The sequence below is a fragment of the Cyrtonyx montezumae genome, unplaced genomic scaffold (assembly GCF_038088225.1).
Source record: "Cyrtonyx montezumae isolate F1298 unplaced genomic scaffold, pur_monq_1.0 scaffold_8, whole genome shotgun sequence".
NCBI lineage: Eukaryota > Metazoa > Chordata > Aves > Galliformes > Odontophoridae > Cyrtonyx > Cyrtonyx montezumae.
Genome location: NW_027072089.1, coordinates 21,864,416 through 21,874,795, shown reverse-complemented (window position 1 = coordinate 21,874,795; position 10,380 = coordinate 21,864,416).

Below are 10,380 nucleotides of genomic sequence, written 5' to 3'. Positions count from 1 at the left end.
TGTGGACAAGGGAGAACTGCAGACCTCCGATGAAATCAGACTGCCCACTCAGACACACGAACCATGGTCTGGGACCCCACCAGAACTGGGGACCTCCAACTACCTCCTCCAGTGGGAGCAGCACGTGCAGCCTCCTCCTATTCAGACAACCCTGACAGGTACAATGCTACAGGGGGGTGCTTCTGAATCATGACAACAGGCAGATTTCTTGTTTCACAGCTTCTCCTAAGGGGCTGTGATACAATTTTGCTTTTCTGAGTCATAAAGACTGTGTTCTATCTTCTACACAAATACTTTTTGTAGCTAGTTTAGAATCCCGTCTGATGCCACTTTCCCTTATATAGCTATTTTTCTTCTCCTGGTGTTTACTCTTTCTTGAAGTATTTATAGAACCCCTTTGTATTCCTTCTCTCTCCCCTGCTAAGCCAGCCCAGCTCCCTCCTGCATGGTTGAGCCCATTCTCCTCCCCACTCTGCATCTGCTCCCATTTAAATTACTCATTCTCGACAGGAGATGCCCAGGAATGTCCACGGCACTTCAGGTGAGGTCTTACAGCATCCTGGAGACCCACAATCACACGGTGCTGTCTGCAGTGAAAGTTATGTCCTCCCATACGTGCTGGGCACATATTTGCTTTTCTCAAGCTGTGTTGCAACAACAGGCTCCTGCTCATCCAGCAGCACAGCGATACAGCAGACCTTTCCCCCTGCCACTCCCATGCACTGTTTCAGATACAGCAGAAATTATTTCTGATCCCCAAGGGACGGTGCCCTTCATGTTATTAATTTTCAACCAGCTTCTGTTACTAATTTCTCAAGTGTCACTTCTGTTTCTCTGTGGTACTCTGATACTGCTCTGTATTCAACGTTGCTATTTTGTATCTCCAGCAAATGTCAGTGGTAAAACTGCACTTTTCCTTGGAGTCCCAAAGGAAAATATTTAATTAGATGAAACCGAAACTGAATTTGGACAAACTCTACTAACAGTGTTCTTCCTCCCAGCAACGTCCTTTTCAGCACGGTCTCATTTTGTCTCCTCTTTGTGGAGCCTGGGAGTGCTTTTTAATCCTGGTTCTATGTTCCACCTTCCTTAATGATATTAATCATTTCCCATTTGATAGAGTATCAAAACAGTGACTGACAATGGAATTAAATGTCATCTTTCATTCTTCTATCAGTCTGAGATAATTAAACTTTGTAAATCCATGTTGTCTTTCATTCCATTCTGTCTTTAATTATTCTTTCTTTTAAGTAGTATTTGTTCCTTAAAGTCACGTCTACTCCTGAAGTCAGAGTACTGGTCCTAACTCATAACTTCAGATTTCATCTGGAGTGCTTCACCATAAGTATATCTCTCTACAAGTAGTTTTTGCATCTTTGACATGAAGAAATTCCATGATTACTCCTCATTCAATGCTGAGTTCTTCAGTTCTTCAGCTTCACCATTTTTGGTGTATTTTACCAGAGCTTGTGCTTTAGGACTTGCAGGCTTGCTTTATAGGCCTATCTTTGGCAATCTGTCCAGGAAGTTTAAACTTTGAATGTTATCTCTACAGTTATATTTTATAATTGTGCATTCTGTAATTTCCTCTCACTAGCTGAAGTCAAGTCTAAAATAGTATTGCCGTTGTTTGTTCAATAACTTTTTGAAGGCACCTTCTGCCTCGCACATCTAGGCCCCAGTAGAGTTTGTTCTTCACACTGGGAAAGTTGAAGCATGTTCACACAACCACATCCATTTGAGTCACCACATCCTAAACCTTTGCATTCTGCTTCAGTTTGATGACTGAGATTGTACTCTGCTACGAGACCTCCACTTCACTTACTGAAATCATAACAAGCAAACCATATGCCTTCCAAGTTTGCATCATTGATTTACATCATTGCTGATGGCATTTCTCTCATTAACATTAGAGATTGTTAGACAAGTCTAAATTTAATTCAGGACACCTAAGAGAAGATTCCAGCTGTAACCAAGGCTTATTTTTAACCTTTCCCTGAATGCCTTTCCCAGAAATATATTCCTTTACCCCTTCTATGTCTTTATATTTCTCTAGTCTCTACATTCACTAGTGCACACTCACTGAGCTGTATGTCGGTGATATGCCTTTATATTTTTATTATGAGCACATGCCTCTCAATAATCACAGTATTTTGCTGTTTCACCATGCCTCTGCTACATCAGGCTTTATGCTTCACCTGGGTAAGACAAATTCCTCCATGCTGTTGACTCCTGAGGATCTTACATTATCCATAGATTTCCTTAGATTAACAAACCTTCTTTTTTTCTTCCTAAATTATTTTTCAACTTAGAAATACTGATTTCTTTTTTTATTTTTGCTAATCATTACTGCCTATGCTCTGTTATATCTTATCCTCAAGTCTATCATGGAGCATGTACTTTCTCTTAACCTTTGCAGCTGCTCTTTTAGCCGAAATACTTATATTTCAAATGTTAGTACTACTTGATAGCAATTATCAAGATGTCTAAACTTTTCTCATGAGAATACATTTGTGAACTATAATGCCCTTTTTTCCTGCTCCCCTTCTCATGCTGATGTATGCTATTTTGCATGTCCTGTCCACCTCCAGTGTCACTGCTTGCCATTTTCCCTATGTTCTGTGAGCTGCAGCAGCTGGTGCTACATGCAGCCAAGGAAACCCCTTAGTTAGCCTCTCCAGCAAGGACAAGTGCAGGCTTTATGTTATTTATGTAAATCACAGAATTCTGAATCAATTAAAATCTGAGGATTTGTATCTCCTGCTCTTCAAAAATGAATGGTTTCAAAGACAACAGAAGGTACAGATCTTAACTTTGAGCTGGCTTTCAGGGCAGTGAATGGAAGACCATATTCTATTGATATGAATGTTTTAATGTCTTGAAATACCCAAATATCTTTAAATGCTCCAATAATACTCAAGGATTTTATCCATAAGTTTTTAATATTATATCTATCTAAATTGACATGAGAAAATAATCACTTTGTTTTTTGGGAGCCTGGTGTTTTCCTCTTGTTTCCTGTGCCCTGAAACATTTTTTTTTTAAATAATCTGTTTATCTAATAAGAAAAAATTGACAGTCATGGTATTTCTGAGCTGCGTAACTTCTTCCAAGGGACAATAGATGTTCCTCATCTGGATTTTTGCTATGAAACTGGGATCTTGCTTACCGCTCCGAATTATTTAAAAGTGCTTTCTTCTTTGTTGGTTTACATTACAGGTTCCTCAAAGGCTTTTCAAGTGAGTGACCCCTCTTCAAACGTCACTGATTGAATGTTCCAGGCAAAGTCATCCTGCTTTGGAGCTGCTGAAGCAGATGGTTACCTCATCCTCGTGTGGACACATGAGCTCTTTGTGGGGGGTAGATGCCTCTAACTGCAGTTTAGGCCACGCTATCAAAGCAAAGGTGGTGTGGTCCTTTTCACTGTTTAGATTTCTGTAACTTTCTTATCAACCAAATAATCAAAATAGTAAGGCAAACACCCTGCAGAGGTAAAATGCAAGTTATACTGTTCTGAGACCTCCCAGTTGCAACGGTGAAAAAAAATGTACAATTTAGAGAGGTCATTCCAATGGAATTATCCATGTAGGACAGCCAGAGTAAAAATCCTCAAACAGATCTGCTCTACCTTGACAGACAAAAACAGCCATCCAAGGTTTAATTTAATACTGCAGTATCTTAAAAACATGATATTTCTTTCTGGAGGTACAGTTTAGGTTGGAAATACTGGGATGGGGGATAATTTTTGGCCTGAGATCCAAATATCTATTTACTCATGCAGTAGCCAAGATCACATCAGCTCATAGAGGCCTACACCCATTGGTTTCTCCCAGACTTCAGTGACATTGTCTTTAGAAACTCTCTCTGACCCACCTGTATTGGCTGAATGCTGCCCTGGGAATCTGAGGTCCTCTATGCAGGAATCTTTCACTTGGAAAGAGCATTTGGTTCCCTGTGATGCCAATCATGGCAATTCAGGCTGAGGTACACATTCACTTCTTATTTTCAGTGGCGAATCCTTAGTCTTCTAAAAATTATTTTCAAATTCATCTACATAATTCTGTCCATTACTCCCCTGCAATGGAAATCACTTTAAGATAACACCACTGCCTTCTCAATCTTTCACCAAAGTGATGTGGTGTACACCCAGCTCTTAACCATACTTGCTCTGGATGATGGCCTCCACACCTTCACTTTCTGGAGAACTTCTTCATCACATGGTGGAGGGTTCCATTCTGCTCTTCTGGCTCTGATGGATTCCCAGTGCAGCAAAGCTGATAAGCCATCATACCAATAACTTCTGAACTGCTTCTCCTTGAAAGCTCCTAATTTTCCAGCTGAAAATAGCTGTGTGAGCATTCCCTAAAGCATAGACTTACTTGCTCCTGTTACCTAAACCATTTTCAGTTAAAGCACCAATGCAGGTGCTTCCTTGACCATTTCTTTGTCAGTCGAGGAAAGACTGCCATATTTCACTGCTTAACCCTTTCTCTTTGCTCACACTCTCCTCAGATCTCTCCTCCATTAGTCCTTATCTTGGGTCATGAAGAGTTGAACATCCTAAACCCTGGAAGACCCTGCCACAAGCCTTCATATTTACAGTCTAGGAAAGCTTATGGCATTGTGGGTTCTTTCTGGACATCATCAGAAGAAAGCCCCTTCATGATCTGATACATGCCCTCCCCTAGAGTGTCTGAAATGCCTGCCTGAGCCTTGTAGTTGTAGCCCAGGACCTATGGGAGACCTGCATCCTCCATCAGGATACCCAAGTGTTCTTTAGGATACAGAAGCAGAAGCCCACGGCCATGACTGTATATCTTCATTTCTTTTGCATACACTGTGCTCAGAGCTCATTGACTTTTTGAATCATAACCTGTCCCTCAACCATGGGCCTGTACATTGGCCAGATGATGACACTCTGGCTTTGATCCCAGTCTTTTTGAATGCATACCCAAATTTCTGCTTCCTATTACTTTAGCTTTCCTCCAGTTTCAGCTGGTCCACCCCAAACTCTTGGTAATTAATGAACAGTAGTGGCAATGTGTTTGCCTTTCTTTTGTGTCATCGCCTTCTGAAGGCATAGTGGTACACTTGAGAAACAGTGATGCCCCTGACAAGTTTGCCGTAGTTATTCTGCTGGAACATTGCATGAAGTCGAAGAATGGCACAGGTAAAGGTGGCACAGAGAACAGTATGAGAAATGCTTCTCCTACATATTATATTTTCCAGGGCTTCTTTTACAGAAGTAATTTATGGCAACACTTCTTTCCTAAGATCAACTCCAGCCAACATTACCATGTGCAAATCTGTGCATCTTAACAGCATCTTCAGAATATATTTGAGTTGTACATGCACCTCATTGTGTTCCTCGTACAGTGTGCTCTTATGGCATGGTTTCAGAGAGAGAAGCCCTGTTCTATAATATAAGGTTATCAGGACTGCACAGTGGATGTTGTAAATATCTCAGTTTTCAGGCAAATATTTTGAACAGTTACAGTGGTAATGGTAGATTTCTGAAGAGAAGCCAGAGCTTTCACTGTGGGAATTTATAACTCTCTGACCACGATAAAAAGCTGGTACACAGAGCAGAGAAAAACAAGCAGAGTTTTTTCAGGCTCTCAGTGATAGGAGAACCACTAACACTGTTTTAATAGCCACATTCCCCTCTGAGAGGCCTAGGGGCTTTCTAACAGTAAAGGAAAACACTGCAAAAGGAAATGAATATGTTATGTGTGCATGCAGGAATGCACATCAGAGGCAGGCTGGGGCTGGGTGATAGGGTCCTGCACATTAAATAAGCTCTGGAGGCTGCGAGTGTCAATAATATTTAAATGTCCAAGGTATCTTGCACTCCAAATACTCTGGGAAATTGGCTATCACCACAACTCTACTGGCTGTGATAACACTTCCCAACATTGCTGCTAACTGCATATTTTCCACATGGTCACAGCCCCTCCACACCTTGTAGCTCTGGCCCAGCTCCTGCCCAGCAGCACTGCACTCCTGAGCAGAGTCCTTGGATGCCCCTCAGCCTCTGCCCAGCTACCACCCCCTTGGGACACCATCTTGCCACTGGTTGGTCCATACAAAGTTGTCTTAGTCAGAGTTGGGGATGTCATCATGCAAGCAATGTGTGAGGAGCCCCTTGGTGGCTTCAGCCCAGCCAAGAAGAGAAGGCAGGCTCTGCAGGTGGTGAAATTTCACAAACAGATGGAGAAAGCATCTCTCGTCTGTTCTTGCTTTTTTACATATGGGGGCAGAAAACACTTTCTTCAGTAACTACAGCCCATTGCTCTCAGGACCTCAGGAAATGAAGCAAGAATATGGGCAGTTGTCTAAAGAGCAAACAAGTGTCCAGCTCAGGAGTGTGGACAGGGGACACTGTGACACTATGACATCACAGTTCCCCTGCCCCAGGTGTTGCCATCGCCTGCATGGTCACAGAGCTCATAGAGTTTAGGAGGTGACAAATCTGCAAGCATCCAGAATGTTCCTAAAATACATATTTATAACTAAGTGACTTGTCAGTACGAAGTGTTGTACAAGTACATGATACCACATACCCAAAGCAGTTGCAAATACAGTCACTGCCTCAAGCTTCCCACATCTCCCCTTCTCATTCCCACCTTATCTCAGCTACTCATCCTTCAGCTTTCTTTTGGCTTCAATTCCCTGTTGTGAGTGTGTAGCAGGTTGCCTTATCTTATGCTTGTTCACCCTGTCCCTGCCAGATCCACTGCCAGCCTGACAGACACAGTAATACCAAGCTGCTCCTGGCCATGCCTTGACTGAAAAAGTACACTGTGCATCATGGAAAAAGAAAGGAGCCCAGCAAAACACTTCTCAACTAGGGCCTAAGACAATAAATGTAAGGCTCTAAAAATTAGACTTGGCAAAATGCATGGTAGATAAAATCAATAAGAATGTATTAACACAAAATATTTCCTGGGGAAATGGAAAAAGTTTCATAAGAGTAGATTTTAACATCAGCAGAGTTATCCAAAGGGCAAGAAAAAAAAACACACAGCCTTTCAGATGTTGGAAAAAGTGAAAGAAAAACAGGTTTCATCTCAGTCAGGCAGCAGCCACCAGGAAAAGGAGCTTAGCAGGAGTAGCACCTGGAAGTGCCCCAGCTCCTGAAGCCACTGCCCTTGCTGCTGCTTCTGCAGCCAGCAGGCCCTGAAGGACGTATCTCCATCCTGAGATTCCTCTTTCCAGGTGATGCAGTGATGGCTCAGAGGAACTGAGCACATCAGGTGCAGTCAGTCATGAAAGTCCTCCCAAGCTGAGGCTTGGAGTGCAGCAAGTTTTGCTCGATATTTCTTCTGCCCTTTGATGCCTCCCACCACCACTTCTGCATAGATGTGACAGTGTGACGCAGCCCAGCACCCACTACACCAGTGTCTACTTGTCTGCTCATCTGTCTGGAAAAAGTTTTTCTACTTTTACAACCCCACAGAGAAGTTTTCCAGAGTTTTAACTCAGAAGATGTGCTAGAGCTACACTTCCCTAGAGTGCTTGCAAGTTAGATGCTAGTACTGAGGAAGAGTGTGCGGGAATAGGAAGTTGTGGAAACACATTTCTTGACCATATTCAGCCTTAACATACGTCTTACTGAATGGTTTAGGAATGGTAAGTGGAGTTCTCTTATGATGCTGATGCCATAACTGAATGAACTGGATGTAAAATACATATGCCGTAATAGCATAACAGTAATAGTTGTCATCCCAGCTACAAACACATGAGAATTCTTCCCCTTGAGCATGACATCCTTTTGCAATTGTATTCCTTGCCTATCTCTGACCTCTAGGCTGTAAGCAGAAAAGGCTCAGCTGGTTCATCTCCCTACGTGAGGAACAAGCTGTTCAGCAACTGGTTCAAATCTAAGTCCCTGTCTTTATCTTCTGTTTTGCTTTTGGAATATGCAATTAAATGACTGGAAGTGTTTTTCTAGCTGATGATCCTTGGCACTCATCTCTAGTGTCTAGAAGGAATGGATTATACAGCTCCTTGTTCTAGTTTGCACAGTTAGCTAATTTCAGCTCCCAGTTCTGGTGAATCTAGGGGAAATTATGCCCCAAATAAAAGTATGCTTGTTCTCTTAATGTTAGGTCTTCCCAACTCTTAGTGGGATGCATCTCAGGTTAGCTGCTACACAGTGGGCATGGAAGAGCACCAGTCAAAGCCAGCTCTCCTTCTGCTCAGCTTCCTAGTCCCACCTAAGTGACCTCTAGCCACACAACAGCTGTTGCTGTAACAGCACACCTCACTGCGGAGCTGTTTCACAAGCAAAAAGACACACTTCTCCATGCATTTGTCGCATACCATAGGCATCTATCCTTCCTCTAGCCCATGGCTCCATTCCTCCCCATGGGGGGCTTTCTTATCTCTGTCCCTCACTGATAGGCAAAAGGCAGCAGTATATGGGATGGATGCAGCCCTGTGTGTTCAGTTGTGAAAGAAGAACTGGTGAACTAGATTTCAAAGCATGGATTTACAACTGTTATTTTTTTCTAGGAGTTGCTGTTCTGTGGCATTCATCCTGTAAATCCAGATAAATTTTTTATTTGTACTTTTTCAAGTTTGTGTCTATGAAATGTTTGAAGAACAGGCATAATGACAGTATAATTAATGTGTGCCATTAAGGCTGTAGATAGTCAAAACTCTGATAAGTCTTTAATCTTGTAGAAAAGAATCAGAATGCACTGCATCTTTTGCTATCTGTGAACCTTGTAATGAAATGCTTCATACTTAAAGGAGGAGCCATGGGAAGGAACGGCGCCAGAAGACATGTTCTCAGCAGATTTCATCACTGGACTTGTGGGATGTTGTTATTGTCAAGAAGGATGTAACAAGTCCAAAGCAATCAAAATGTGTTCTTCTGCTATCAGTTTATAAGATGGCCCTAATAATTTGTGGAGATTTAGCTTCTTTACTCTTTTCTTTTACGTATCGTGCATTCAAATAACTCATTCCGTTCTAATGCTTGCAGAACCTTTTTCTCTGTAGCTGATCATACATGTATGCAAGTCATGCATATTATTCAAGCAATCAAAATGAATGTTGGACAATATTTCAATGTTGTTTTCAAGAAAATATTGTGTTCAATGTCAGAAAACTTTCACTTAGGGGTTTTTCCTAAATTCTATTTTCTGTGCTGTCTTCATCTTTATACATTTACAAGTATAGTTACATGTTGTTCATCCTTTCCGAGAGGTTTCAGTGAAACTCTGGAAGATGCAGTGACCAAAAAACAAGAACTTGAGGAGCTCAGAAAGAAGTGCTTATTTCTTAAAACTGGAGTTCAGAGCAAACCGTAATACACTAGGGCAAGGAACCCTACTATATCTCTAGGGAGACCTCATTACAGCTTTCCAGTTTTTGGAGGAAGCTTACAAGCAGGAGAGGCGGGAGGGAGACTGACTTTTTACATGGGTAGATAGCGATAGGGCAAGAAGAAATGGCTTTAAACTAGAAGAGGGGAGGTTTAGATTAGATGTTAGGAGGGAAGTCTTGACACAGAGGGTGGCGAGGCTCTGGCACAGGCTGCACAGAGAGGTTGTGGATGTCCCATCCCTGGAGGCTTAGGTTAGATGGGACCCTGGGCAGCCTGAGCTGTTGGGAAGCAGCCCTGCCCATGGCAGGAGACTGGAACTAGATGATCTTTAAGATCCTCTCCAATCTAAGCCATTCTATGATTATATGTGCTTCTCCTCAAAGTACTTGCAGCTATCTAGGGCTGCTGGAGAAACACAGTGGGGAGGAAGAGTAACAAGTACTGTTTTTTTCCCTTTCCAGAAGCCCCGAGAAAACTGAATTTGTCCCCTGGAAAGAAGGCCAGGAGCAGCAGCCTGGTACAGGCAGAGGGTTGAGTGGGTGAGACCTTTTGTCTAGCTACCAGAAGAGAACAAACTGAGAAGGAGCCAGAGCAGGACTGCACTAAATAAGCCATCAGAACGCTGGGAGAGAAGTCCTAGCAGGCAGGAAATATGAAGAAATAGAGAATATCTGTGAAGGCTTGGATTTTTTGTATTTTTGTTTATTAATGAGGGAGCTTCTTTTTCATTTTTCCTTTCAGAGTCAATGTAATGGCCAGAAACACTGAAGATGTGGTAAAAATTCTAAGAAAAGTGGATTTTTTTGTTGTCCTGGAAGCTCTGTTATCCATGAGTCTTTGGATGGAGGTCCGGTGAGTTACCCCACAGGACACAGGAGCTGCAGCAATGCCTCCATAGGCTGAAGGGGAGGATGAGATCTGTTAAACCAGTGATGTGTTTTGGAGATAGGAATGCAGGTAAATTAGGCATGTTATTTATTTACTCTGCTTTGGAGAAACTGATTAAAATAGGAGATGCTCTTTGTAAAACTAGCAAGGAGATG